Here is a 15,432-nt window from a genome sequence, read left to right as displayed (position 1 = left end):
TGAATTAAGGACCTTATTATAAGACCTGAAACTTTGAAGCTAATGCAGGAAAGACCAGGGCACACATTGGAATTAAGAGGAATTTGCAAAGACTTCCTAAATACAACTCAAATGGCTCAGTAACTAAGAAAAATGATTGGCAAATGGAACTACATGAAATTAAAAAGCACCTGTACAACAAAAGAAATGGTCATCAGATTGAAGGGGCAGCCCAGAGAATGGGACAAAATCTTTGCCTGCTGTCCACAACCTGCATGGCTATGCTGCATGAACCTGCTTAAGAGCAGTGGGGAATGAGAATTCAGACACACATAGACATACAGACATAGAACAGAAAAGTGGGATCAGGAGAACTACCCATTCCTGATGGAAAACGTTAGCACCTACCTGAGTCACAGTGTTTATTTTATAGTTTTGTAGAAGGAAAAGACTCAGGTAAAAATCAAGCTTCAACAATTCTTTGATACAAGGTAAAAGGAATGAGGTCTGGTGGGCTAATTTTCATAAGGTTATAGAAGCTTAATTACAACACATCAGTTCTGGAATCATCAAGGCATGCAGGACACCTCATCTAAGGTATTGATTAATCTGGCATCAGGGAGTCTCCAAACAGTTTGGGTACTTTATCTAGTTTTGCATCAGGGGCCTGGTATGCAGACACAGCAGGTTGTTTTCTTCAAAGAGATGCAGGAACAAAGGTCAAGACACCAGGTGCTGGGAAAAATATGGTAGGAGAGCTCTGCAAGCTCCTATAAATGAAGAGGCTGTGCACACTCCATTATTTCCCAGTCCAGGGTTTGTGTCTGGTCTCCAACAACCTGCTATACAACTGATAAGGGATTAGCAAACAGAATATACAGGGAGCTCAAAAACTAAACTCTCAAAAAATCAATAACCCAATGAATAAATGGGAAAATTAACTTACATACTTACATGGAAATGTCACAATGAAACTCCCTGTACAGCTATCTTAAACAAACAAGAATGCCATCTTTTTTTTTTTACAAAAACAGAGAACAAGAAATAAAAACAGGTCCTGTCTGATAGGTCAGTATCAGTGGGATAGGGAAGGGTCCTGAGGGTGAATATGGTGAAAATATTCTGTACACATATGTGTAAAAGGGAGAAATAGTGTTAGCAGAATAAATTTAGGTTTATTAATTTTGATATGGTAAGATGTCCATGATGCATCTGTAAGTTTAAAATTTAAGTGGTATATAAAGTTTGATTCCATTTTGTAAATTATTTATCAAAATATACAAATAATATTAATAACATTTTTATAATAAACCCAAAAGGTAATGGATGTACACACCCCAAACTTTTAACATTGGCTAAACTGGTTAGCATGACATAGAGGATAGAAAAACCATTTAATTATTTCTTTTAACATCTCAGCATCTTAGTGCCCTTCAAATCATTATGATAAGCTTATTTTGTTATTATAACTTTTCAGAAATAAAATAGACCTTGAAAACAGGGTCAAGTGATATTTTATAGGCTAAATATTAATCACTTTTCTTGGTATTTATATCTAAGCAGTGTAAGAAATAATGATAAAATGACCTTTGCAAATACCCTTCATAAAAGGCCATTACTCAAAGCACATTAGTCAACACAATTACATCACTTCTATGCACTGCTTCTCTTTCCATTTCTGTTACAGCAAGTCAAATGTTAAAATACGTTAAAATGATATCTTCTCTTTTGATATTAACGAGCGTAAGATGACCTCAAACTAATTTAGATCAAACCAAAATACAAGATCTTACACATCATGCAACAATGATAGTCTGCCTGCTAGAACACAAAATACTTAAAAATTGCATCGCACATTGTAGCACTTACACAACATGGTATTATGATGCAAGGAGAATGTTTTCACTTAATAGTAACAATTCAAAAAACATAAACAACTAAAAATTATTGCAGGACAATAATGTAATTAGAAGTCCATATTTGTATTGGAATGTCTTACTGCATCCTCATAGTCAACATATAATGACAAAATTCATCATTTTCTTCACCATCACCAGTTCCCTGATTTCTATAAATATAAGCAACTGCCTGACAACACTCTTGTACTCACACTCAAAAAGTTACACTTCCACTGGGCTGTTTCTATACTTCCCTTGCCCATGCTTATGGATTGGCAGAATAAATATTGTGAAAATTGCTATATTACCAAAAGAAATCTACATATTCAATGCAATCCCAATCAAAATCACAATGGCATTCATCACAGAAATTGAAGAATCAACCCTAACGTTCATTTGGAAGCATGAAGGACTATGAAAATGTTTTCTATGCATTTAGCTTGTGCTTGTATCTTTCCTCCTTCTAAGCCTATGTTTCATTATAATGTTTGATTAATGGTGTACCAGAAATCTTATACGTACTATACATTCTTTCTTATTTTTCCTTGATTACTAAATGCTTTAATTCATCTACCTTATCTTCAATGTCTGATAGTCAGTTTTTTGTTCAATATAGTCTCCTTATGGGACTTTCAACTGAGATTTTTATTGGTCTTCCTGGGCTTTTTCATTTCTAATATTTCAATTTGATTTTTGCAGTATCTCTGTTTCTTTATTGACTTACACTTTCAAATTCCTGCATTTTCTTCCTTATTTTATTCATCTGTTTACATATATTCTCTTTGGTTTCATTCAGATCTTTCTGTTCTCTTTGAATGCTGCTCAATCTTATAATCATTCTTTTGAATTTCATTCATTGTATCAGTATCATTATAATTAATTACTGTGGAATTGTTCAATTTTGCAGAAGCCTTATTACCTCATTTTTCATATTTCTTGTGTTTCTGTGTTGAGATTTGTGTATCTGGGGGTGAGTCATTGGAGGAAATTTTAATCATGCTTTCTTAGCAAGCATGAGGCCTTCAGTTCAAACTCCACTACTGTCTAACAAAACAAAAAAAGAAAAGAATGTAGGAGAAAAGAGGAGGCCAGTTTCCAGAGTTTCACTTTTCTTATGATTTTAATTACATTTTGTCAATGAGAGGACTTTGTGAAAAATTTGGAAATGGTTAGAGAAAGGGAAGCTATTCTACATAGTTCTTTATAGTCAAGCTGGTGAGTCAATGTGGCATCTTTATTAGACTTTCACTAAAGTGTTTGAGAGCTTCCTACTTTGCTGCTAAAGCTATTGTTAAGCACTGTGTCAGAAACTACTGCAAATCACTACCATTTTCTTACCCTACTCAGCAGGAGTTCAACATGAAGTCTTTAGTATTAATTTCCTCAACGTTCCATCAGAAACATTCAGGCTTTCCCTACGTAGGCTATTCAAATGCAATATGAGGGTTGGAGCCTGTTTCATTTAAGAACAGATTGATTGGTGAATTAATTTTCAGCTACACTGGAATCTTAAAGGGAACAATGAATGTGGAATCTGTTCCACAACAAGTGTCCTTCTTTTCTTGAGGTATAATTTCTTATGTTCCTGTGCCAGGAAATGAGAATTGGGGAGTGCACTTTCTGAAATACAAGGGGATATCTCCCTACTAATTCTATACAACACAATTTATTTCAAAAGGACATTGAAGAAGGGTAGAAATGTTCAGGGATTGTCATTTCCTTGTACATACTTACCACATTCATCAAAGGAAATGAATCAGTCATGTGAAGAGATTCCTCAGATTATGAAAATGCCAAAATATGGGAAAAAGAGAAGGAAAGCTGGATATGAAAAAGATAGCAGCCGTGCTACTAAACAAAGTCAACATAAGAAACCAAGTTCAGATTCAGGCAATAGCATGAGAGAAATCACATGATTATGTTGAGCAGAGAAGCCAAAGTTCAAATTTTGTGGTTTCTTTTTTATGAAATCCCAAAAAAGGAAAACTAATCTATAGTGATTGAAAGAATGTAAATGTATACTTTAGTTTAATGGCAGATGGAGACAGGATGTCAGGCAGTAAGTGAAAAAAGGAAAAAGGAACAATACACAATAGTGCTCTTCATAGTTATAACAGATGTGCATATCTGTCCAGTGCATTGGTTTACAATGATTGTATGACTAGTCAAACTACCCCTATTCACAGATGGCATGATGTTGTACATTAAAGACCTGAAAAACTCCACCCCAAATCTCCTGAACACCATAAACAGCTTCAGCAAAGTAGCAGGATATAAAATCAACTTTAAAACTCAGTAGCCTTTCTATATACCAACAATGAACAGATTGAGAAAGAATATAAGAAAAACAATTCCATTTGCAATAGCTTCAAAATAATCAAACACTTAGGAATAAACTTAACAAAGGATACAAATCACCTCTATGGGGAGAACTACAAACCTTTGAAGAAAGACATTAAAGAAGACTATAGAAGGTGGAAAGATCTCCCAAGCTCATGGATTGGTAGAATTAACATAGTAAAAAAGACTATGTTGCCAAAAACAATCTGCATGTTCAATGCAAATCCCATCAAAATCCCAATGACATTCATCACAGAGATTGAAAAATCTACCTTAAAGTTCATTTGGAAACATAAAAAACCATGAAGAGCCAAGGCAATACTGAACAAAAAGAGAAATGTTGGAGGTATCACAATACCCAACTTCAAACTATACTACAGAGCCATAGCAATAAAAACAGCATAATACTGGCATGAACATGAAGAAGGGTGGAAGAGAATAGAGGACCAGGATATGAATCCACACAACTATACAACTAATCTTCACCAAAAGTACCAAAAAACATATGATGGAGGAAATACAATCTCATCAAGAAATATTGCTGGGAAAAGTGATTGTCTGCCTGCAGGAAATTGAAACCAGATCCATGCCTGTCACCCTGTATTAGTATCAAGTCAAAGTGGATTAAGGACCTTAATATCAGATCTGACACCTTGAAGCTAGAACAGTAAAGAGCCAGGAATACATTGGAAGCAATAGGCATAAGGAAGTGTTCAAGCTACAATTAGAAAAACACTGTTTTTGTTAGTTGTGCCATGCTCATTAATTGTTTACAGGTAATTATGTTAATAAGAGAAATATTTTGTATTTTTAAAGTACCTTAAAGAGTTTCACCTTAAAGAGTTTATATATTTGGAGAAGTATAATCTCCAAAATGTTAAGAAGTATTGAGAATTTTATGTGACTATTAGAAGACCCATATACTACTAAATGTACTTTATTCTGCAAAACATACAAGGGGTAATCATACCATTTCCTGCTTAATTTTAGAATTTGCAAAATAGAACATGAGCAACAATATCTATGTTTGGGCTTAAAACACACATCCATTGAAAACTTTGACTTTTATCAATAATCAAAATTCATACTATGTACTATTTTATTCAGTGATTCAATGCTTACCTGATTCTTGAGTGATTTTGTTTTATGGCTAGTGATACTGTATTTTAGATATTTCCATGTAACAAATGGGGTAAAATTTATTTTTTTGGTGAGGATTCTAAGTCCTTTATCTCTGGTGACACATCCCAGATATTCCTTCCTTCCCAAACAATGTTATTAAGAATTTTGATAATTATGATATTGATAGCAAAATAATCTTTTTCTTCTTGGTATGGATTTGAAAACAGTCAATGTCATGAAATGTACAATAAAGTTTGATAAACAGAGAAATATATAAGTAAGTTTAAGCTGCATTTAGACAAGGAAAACACTAAGTTAATACAAAGATAAAGGACTGTGGGAGACTAAAGAAAAAATAAATATTTTTAAGCTTGGGAAAATTGAAGGATTAAAATAATGCATACTAATTTTATAAATACATAAGTGAGGAAGTATAAGGGGCTATCAACACGTGTATCTAAATGAAAAAATGAGACCTGTTGAAACTATTCTAGAAAGGGGGAGGGAGGATAAAGGAGAATGATGGAGGGGGTGAATTCAAGTATGATATATTAGAACTTTTGTAAATGACACAAAGTACCCCACTACAACAATAAAAAAGACAAAAAGATGCATAATGAGAAATCTTTCAACACAGAATATGATTCTATGACTAATAAATACAGCATACAACATTATTCATTTGCTAAAGTATACACAAAAAACATGAGTACATCTTAAGAAAGCATGAATTAGAGAAAAAATTGGGACTATGTAATAGATTTCAATGAAATGAAATGATGTCTCAGTATCAATATAATGCTATCATCATATTGATATTGAAACATCAGACAAACAAGGAATTAAGTAAATAACAATAGTCTCTATTGAGAACTATGCATGTAGCATTCACCACTCTCAGGTTTTACATATATTATGTGGGACAAGTGACATTAAAAATAATAATGATGGCTTGCATTCAGAACAATGTGTTTGATTAAAACAGGTTATTTTTATACTTTGTGGTTTTAAAATTACAGCTTTATAGAGGTTCTTATGCAAGTTTTTGTCCAGGTTTTCACTCAAAGCCACATTACAGAACATTTACTCTAAAAATAATTATCGATTCCCCTAAGGACAATTTTTCTGAGTTGTTTTCATTACCATATAATTAAGTCCATTTTTAACTGAAAATAAGTAAGATCATGTGTTCTGCATCAAGGACATTAATAACATTACTTACAACTTCTAAAACGTAAATTATTCTTCAGAAAGGAGGAAACACAAAAATAAACATACGAAGACCCAGAATGCATTTGAGAAAATCAATGTTCCTTCTAGTGTTATCTACATGTAAATGTTTGGCTTTTTAGTTAAGCCCTAGAAAGAGATGAAAGGATGAGACAAGATTATCCAGGCAGATGAATCAACATAGGACATAGAAACAAGTGTTCAAACACAATTTGTTGGATACCATATTCAGATTTCTCCTATCTTATCATCTCTGATAAAACAATACACTATTGAAAGAACAGTGTCCCAGTGCTAGAGTTCTTTAGTACATTCAGATAACTGTGAAACAATAAATTATAAAATTTACACAAAACATCTCAGCAAACACAAAATGCTTTATTATATAATATTTAAAACAGAAGTTCCTCATAACAGAATATTGACTTGTCCTCCTTCAACAATCACAATTCTATGTATCCCACAACACACATTGTGAGTGAGAATAATAAATCACAATAAATGTGACCAATAAATGTTATTATATTCATTTCTTGGATATTATGAATATCACATAAAAATTATAAGAATTTTCAGTATTTTATTTGATATGACATCAAAATTGTTTGATTGTCATGTTTGTTACCTTTCACAATTATCTGTAATTCAAAATGTAAAAAGTGGTAAAAACACTGACCCTTCAATAGTTGAACAGCTTTTTTAAATAAGTTGTAAACACAGATTTTCAAATCCTTCTGTACTTCCATATGAAACTCATCATTCTTGTAAAGACAGAGCACTGGTAAGCCATTCTTCTCTCCCAAATACTTCTTTCTACACTAAAATATATGACTGATTTAAATGTTGTCTTAGAGATATTTTTTTATGTTGGTACAAAAATATATCAAATTACACTCTTTTCTACAATTTGCTGCAATCACTTATCTGAAGTATAGTTGATGTACACTCTATGCAAGATTGACTATAGAATTTTGAAACCTTTTGAAATCACCATAAGAAGGCGACTAAGGTAGAAAGGAGAAAAATAGAGGGTATGAATCAGTTTGGGTTATAATACATGTATGCATGGAAATGACACAATAAAACACCTGTATAGCTATCTTAAACAAAAAAATTTGCTATTAATTTTCTTTTCTTTTTTTTTTTTTTACAAAATCCCAGTCAGAAAGGCAAAACAAATCCTGTCTGGGGGTAGAATACCAACCAGAGAAGGAGAATATAAGGAAAGGGGGTTGGAGGATGAATATACTGTAAATATCATGCACACATAAATGGAAAAATGAGATCTGTTAAAATTAGTACAGGAATGTGGGCAGGGGAGATAAAGGAGAATAATGGAACAGGTGAATTCAATTACGATATATTATAAGAAATCTTGTAAATGTCACAATGTACCCCCAGCACAATAATAATAAAAATAAAGTATAAAATAAGCCTTCTGTACATGCATGACCCTTTCTTTACCAAGACATGAGAATATTTTTTGCTCTTATTTTATTGAAAATGATGTCTATGCATTTAGCTTGTACTTGTATTTTTCCTCCTTCTTCTAAGCCCATGTTTCATTACATCAATCAATTAATGGTATCCCAGAAAACTTCTGTATTCTGTATACTCTTTCTTATTTTTCCTTGATTACTATATCTAAATGCTTTATCTAACTTATCTTAGCAGTCTGACACTCAGTCTTTTGCTCAATACAGTCTATTAATGAGACTTTCAACTGAGTTTATTCACCTTCTTGAGCTGTTCATTTCTAATACTTCAAACTGATTTTTTCAGAATCTCTACTTCTTTATTGAATTACACTTTCAAATTCCTGCATTTGCTTCCTTATTTTATTCATCTGTTTATCTGTCTTGATTCATATCTTTGCACTGTCTTTGAATGTTGGTCATTCTTACAATCATTCTTTTGAATTTCATACAGTCCCTGTCATTGGAATCAATTGCTGAGGAATTGCTCAATTATGCAAAAGCCTTATTACCTCATTTTTCATATTTTTGAGTTTCTGTGTTGAGATCCATGTATTTAGAGGTTGGTCACTACTGGAAATCTAAATCACCCATATTCTTTCATGCTTGCTTAACAAGCACAAAACCCTGAGTTTCTAACACCAGTACAGTCAACAAAAAGAGAAAAGAATGAAGGAGAAAATGGAGGTCATTTCTCAGAGTTTCCCTTTTCTTATAATTACAGATTCTCAATGAGAGGACTTTGTGAAAAATTTGTAAGTGGTGGAAGGAGGGAAATTATTCTATATAGTTCTTAGAATCAGGCTGGTGAGTCAAAGTGAATCCTTATTAGCTATTCACTGAGTGCTTGAGAATTGCCTACTTTACTGCTAAGACTACTAGTAAGCACTCTCTGAGAAACTACTGAAAATCACTGCCATTTCCCACTAATCTTTCCTTACCCTACTCAGCAGGAGTCCAACCTGAAATCTTAAGTATCAGTTTTTCAACTTTCTGTCAGAAACGTTCAGACTTTCCCTCCCTAGGCTACTCAAATGCAGTGTGAGTGTTGGAACCTGTTTCATTTCAGACCAGGTTACTGAGTCAATTAATTTTCAGTTCTAGTGGAACCTTTAAGAGAACAAAGAATGTGGAATATGTTCCTCTACAAGTGTCCCTCTTCTTTTCCTTCAGGAATAACTTCTTAAGCCCCTGTACTTGGCAAATGAGGATGGGAAAGTGGAATTTTTGAGACATAAAGGGACAACTTTTCCCTACTAATTCCCATTTAACACATTTATTTCAAAAGGACACTGTGGAAGGGTAGAAGTTTTCAGGGATTGCATTTCATTGTACTCACTTTTCACATTCATCAAATGCAATGATTCAGTCCTTGAAGAGATTCCTCCAAGAATAAAAATACCAAAATGTGGGAATAAAAGAAGGAAAGCCTGCTATGACAAAAGCAAAGAATCTAAGTTACTGAACAAACTAAACATAAGAAACCAAGTTCGGGTTCAGGCAATAGCATGGGAGAACTCACATCATTATGTTGAGAAGAGAAGCCAAAGTTCATACTTTGTGTTTCTGTTTATGAGATTCCAAATTAATCTATAGTGATTGACAGAAGATAAGGGTATAGTTTAGTGAAAGAGTAGGTGGAAATAGGGGGTGTCAGGGAGTGAGGAGAAAAAGGAAAAGGGAACAATGCACAATGGCGTTCTTCATAGTTATACAGATGTGCAGATTTGTCCAATGCTATGGTTTAAAATGATTATATGCACCCATATGTAAAACATGCACAATTAATTTGGTGGAAATCGACACAAGCAGAATCAACTAAGAAATTATAATTAGCAAATTTATTAACTTTTAAAATGGTGGAAATCGACACAAGCAGAATCAACTAAGAAATTATAATTAGCAAATTTATTAACTGTTTTAAAATTCCCCAAACTAGAATATAACTGAATTATTTGATTTTGTTCACAACTTAGTATTACTTCCAGAGTTGAAAATCTAAAAAGCAATATAAATAATTATAACCAAAATCTGGAGTTCAATTCTTTTTATCTCAAATGGCAACTAATTATGTTTGCAAAATGCTTGTTCATTATTATAATAAATCTACAGGAAAAACTTTACCAGTAGAATGTGAACTACGTTGCACATGTCAGTTCCTCTCATGTACAACTTTGAATCCTTTCCTTACTCATCATTTGAGATGAATCATTTTTCTACTCCTTTTCCATCACTACCTCAATTATATTGTAAAAGTTATAAATTTCTGGTCTGTGTTTGTCTCTGACAATGTTAGCAATGTAAAATACTTAAGAGAAAATGTAATGACTAGTAGTGAACACAAGTATAAAACTAAAAATACGGTTAGCGTTTATAAAGAATTCAATGCATAAAACAATCATTTGTGAATTGATACATTTTCAGATAAAGGTAGACTTTAACATCTAGAGAGAAGAAGGCAGTTTGCTCTTAGAGTTTAAGACTATCACCTGAGAAAGACGAGCATACAGCATATAAGTAAAGCTAATATAATAAAAATACTCAAGGAGAGAAATGCCATAGATCAGAACCAATGTAACTGATTTACTGTATTCACTTGTCTCATTCATGTTTCAAAAGCATGTTATTTTGTCCAAATTTTCCCTCTTTGTTTCGAAAAGAACAAAATCTGTGAAGTATATGTTTGAAACCTTCTTTTACATGCTGGTTCCTCAGATTGTAAAGGGGCCACAGAGATATTGGGCACAGCAACACCTTTATCAAAAATCACCCTTTCCTTTGCTGATGGATTCATATACATAAACATACAACTTCCATAAGTAGTGGAGATGACAACCATGTGTGAGGAGCAGGCAGAAAAGCCCTTTGCTCTTTGCTGAACAGAAGGAAATTTTACAATGGCTTTGAGGATAAATGCATAGGAGAGGACCACTAGAAACAATGTAATAACCAGCGTCACTAAAGCTAAGACAAAAGCTAACAATTCTATGAAATGTGTGTCTGTGCAAGAGATTTGCAGAAGAGAAGTGCCATATAGGAAGTGATCAATTGTTCTTGAAACACAGAAATCTAGCTTGAGCCCAGGAGCAGGAGAGATGTTTAAGAATCCAGTTACCCAGGAGCTGAGCACAAGTTGCTGACACACTTTGCTTTTCATGATTATTGGGTAATGCAGGGGTTTGCAGATGGCAACATAGCGGTCATAAGACATGGCAGCCAGGAGGTAAAATTCAGTGAGTCCTAATAGAAAAAAGAAGAAAAACTGAGTTGCACAACTGTTGTAGGAAATTCTTTTGTCTCCAGTGACAATGCTTGGCAAGAACCGTGGGATGACCACTGTTGTGAATGAAATTTCTAAGAAGGAGAAATTTCTAAGGAAGAAATACATTGGAGTCTTGAGACAGGATCCAGCAGTGTGAGCAGGATGATGACTGAGTTCCCCATCAGGCTAAAGATGTAATTGAAAAACAGAAACAGGAAAACCACAATTTATAGCTGAGGGTCATCTGTCAGTCCAGCAAAATAAAGTCCTCATCCCCTGATTCATTCTTCATTTCTCTTTTGTCCTAACAATTACAGAAAATAAAATTAGTATCTGAGACATTTCTTCCCTTCCAGTCATACAAAGTTCCACATTCATAAACTTATCAATGCTCAAATATTTTCACAAGTCAACTTAGAGTTCATCAAAGTGAACATATCCTCTACTCCATCATGTTAATAAGAATGTACAGATTTTTCACTTATCCAGAGTTGAATAAGTCCTGTTTACCAATTTACAGATCAGATATTCTTAATTTAAAATGTAGGTACTTAATTTAATTATGTTAAATTTTGACTCATCTTTCAACTACTACATCCCAATAAGCTGTTCAAATGTGACATTTTAAATTCCTGAATTTAGCTAATATCTCATGTAAGGTGCTGTTTGAGTGATGCAATGGTACAAGAAATTGTTCTTCCTCTAGCCATAATTACTAGCAAATGGGGGAAATGTGATAGCATAGAAAATTCTAAGAAGGAAAAAGTTCAAAGAAAGAAATGCATGAATTTGTTTAGGTTAACATCCCCCAGGGTGAGTGCAGTGATCATAAGATTGAAGTGAATCTAAGAGAATACTTGAGAAGCAGGAAGATAACACAACTTTCAAAGTTCATTCATCAGTCAGACTTGCTTTGACAAAAAGAGTCCCTCTTATAGTGTTTTCCCCAATCACTCTCTTGTTTCATGTCAGTTTTGAATTGGAAAGAAAAGAGACCTCTATGAAAAAATAACTGTGGTAATTAATGTCAAGTCACTTAAAAAATTATGTTTTTGTTAGCTCTGTCATGCTCATTCCTGTTTTACAGATAACTACTTAGTATGAGAAACATTTTGTATTTTTAGAATACCTTGATTTCAACTTAAACAGTTTATCTATTCTAAATAAGATTATATTCCTTAAGATGTTAAGAAGTATTGAGAGTTTTATGTGAATCATTAGAAAATCCATATACACTCAAAATTCACTTTATGCTGCCAAATATACAAGCAGTAATCATATCATTTCCTGGCTAATTTTAGAAGTTATAAAATAGAACCAAAATCAAACATTAACAACAGTCTATATTTGGGATTTAAAAAATACATCCAGGGAAAAATCTTAACCTGGGTCAATAACCAGAATTTGTTCCCTGATACCACTTTATTCAATGATTCAATGCTTACCTGATTGTTAAGTGATTTTTTTATGACTAATGATACTGGTTTTAAGCCATTTCCATGAGACAAATGAGGCTAAATTTACTTAGTTTTCTTGTGAAGATTCTCAGTCCATTATCTCTGGTGACACATCCTAGATAATGCTTCCTTCCCAAAAAATGTCATTATGATATAGAGCACAAAAGTAATGTTTTTCTTCTACATATGGTTTTGAAAACAGTTTATTGACATGAAATATTCAAGAAAGTGTTATAGACAGAGAAATATATAAGTGGGTTTAACATGTATTTCGACAATGGAAACACAAAGAGAAAGATAAAGGAATATTAAAGACTAAAGAAAAAATATTTTTAAGCTTATGGAAATCAATTTAAGGAAAATTTGAAGTATTAAAATTATAGAAAGTAATTTTATAAATAAGTAAGTAAAGAAGTACAAGGGGCTGTGTACACATGTATGTAAGTGGAAAAATGAGACCTGTTGAAACTATTCTAGAAAGGTGGGACAGAGGATAAAGGAGAATGATAGAGAGGGTGATTCAAGTATGATATATTGGAGCATTCCTAAATGACACAATGTACCCCTAGCAAAAAAATTTTTTAAAAAGATAAAAAAGAAGCATAATGGGAAATCTTTTAACACAGAATATGATTCTATGACTAATACATACAGCATTATTCACTTTATAAAGTACATGAAAAGAACACGAGATCATTTTAAGTAAGATCAGTTAGAGGAAAAAATAGAGCATATGCGATAAATTACAATATCAATAAAATGATGTCTAAATTTTGACATAACCCTATTGTCATATTGACATCGAAACATCAGATAAACAATGAATTAAGTAATTAACCACAGTCACTATCTATTGAGAACTATGCATGTAGCAATCACTACTATAAGGTTTTAAATACATGTGAGACAATTGACACTAAAAATAAGAATGATAACTTGCATTCAGAGTAATGGGTCTGATTAAAAGAGATTTTACATTGTGACTTTATTAATAAAGCTCTTCTTTCTGAAGGATAATTTATACTTTAGAGGATAGTAAGTTTATTAATGTCCTTGATGCAGAACCCATGATCTTCACATTTTCAGTTAAAATGGACTTAGTTACTTTATTATGGTAATAAAAACAGCTAAGCAGGAATTTTCCGTAGAAGAATCCATAATTCTTTTTAGAAGAAATGTTCTGTAATTTGGTCCTCTAAAGTATAAATTATTCTTCAGAAAGAAGAACACACACAAAATTAAACATATGAAGACCCAAAATGCATTTGGAAAATTAATGTTCTTTCTTGTGTTACCTACAAAAATTCTTAAATTTTTGTGATATGTGAGCGTTTGGCTTTTTTCTAGTTCAGCCCTACAAAGAGATGAAGAGAAGAGACAAGATTATGCAGGCAGATGAATCAACATAGGACATAGAAACAAGGGTTCAAACATGATTTGTTGGATACCATATTCAAATTTCTCCTATCTCTTCATCTCTGATAAAACAATACACTATTGAAAGAACAGTGTCCCAGTGCTGGAGTTCTTTAGCACATTCAGATAATTGTGAAACAATCATTATAAAATGTTCTCAATTACACAAAACATCTCAGCAAAAAAATTGATAAAATGATTTATTACATAATATTTAAAATAAAATTTCTTCATATCATACTATTGATTTGTCCTCCTTCAATAATCACCATTTGACGTATCCTGCAACACACACTGTAATGAAAATAACATAAATTACAATAAATGTAACCAATAAATGGAATAATACTTGTTTTCTTAGATATTATGCATATTTCATAAAAAGGAAAAGACTTTTCAATATTTTATTTGATGAGATATTAAAAATGTAATTGTCTTGTTTATAACTTTTCACCATTATCTATAATTCAAAATGTAAAAAGAGGTAAAACACTAACCCTTCAATAATTGAACAGCTTTTTAAATAAGTTATAAATACAGATTTTCAAATCCTTCTCTACTTCAGTATGTAACTCATCATCCTTGTAAAGACAGAGCACTGGAGAGCCATTCTTCTTCTCTCCCAAATACTTCATTCTACACTGAAACATATGACTGATTTAGATGTTGTCTTAGAGGTATGATTTTTGACTAATTTACTTCATGGTTGTACAAAAGTATATCAAATGGCCCTCTTTTCTACAATTTGCTACAATCAGTTATCTGAAGCATTGTAAACTTTGCTAAATTTGACCTACATGGCAATGTGAAAATTGACCTACTCTTGATACAATGCAGGATGTAATCCTTTTTGTCTTACAGAAAATTATTTAGTAAGAACAAAGAATTCTCTGGATAACAGTGTTAGAACATCATTTCCTAAGGGATTGCCAAATTGTTTGAGACAAAAGGAGGTTTCTATAGAAATGAACAAGCATGTGTGCATGCACTCGCACATACATACTCACACATGCTTGCACATACTTTTTCTTCATTTCACTACATGTCCAGATAATTCAGTGTAAATTGCTTTAATATCTGATTGCCTACCACACATCTGTATTTTGAAATCACAGTCACATATTTCAGGGCTTAGAAGAATACATCAAGTGGATATGAAAAGTGAAAATATCAGATTGTAGCTCTACTGACCTATTGTAGACAAATTGACCCCTAGCTATGTGTTATACTACAAATAATCTGTTTCCTTTTGG

At 32.6% G+C, this 15,432-nt stretch overlaps 1 pseudogene; it reads right to left on the bottom strand.

Moving 5' to 3' along the window:
• Positions 1 to 10,645: 10,645 nt before the first annotated feature.
• LOC141425935 (olfactory receptor 6C6-like) lies at positions 10,646 to 11,598 on the bottom strand (annotated as a pseudogene).
• Positions 11,599 to 15,432: the final 3,834 nt, after the last annotated feature.

This window comes from Castor canadensis, chromosome 8, assembly GCF_047511655.1.
Source record: "Castor canadensis chromosome 8, mCasCan1.hap1v2, whole genome shotgun sequence".
Lineage (NCBI taxonomy): Eukaryota > Metazoa > Chordata > Mammalia > Rodentia > Castoridae > Castor > Castor canadensis.
Note: the sequence above shows the minus strand (reverse complement) of the source record. Positions and strands in the feature narration are given on the sequence as shown.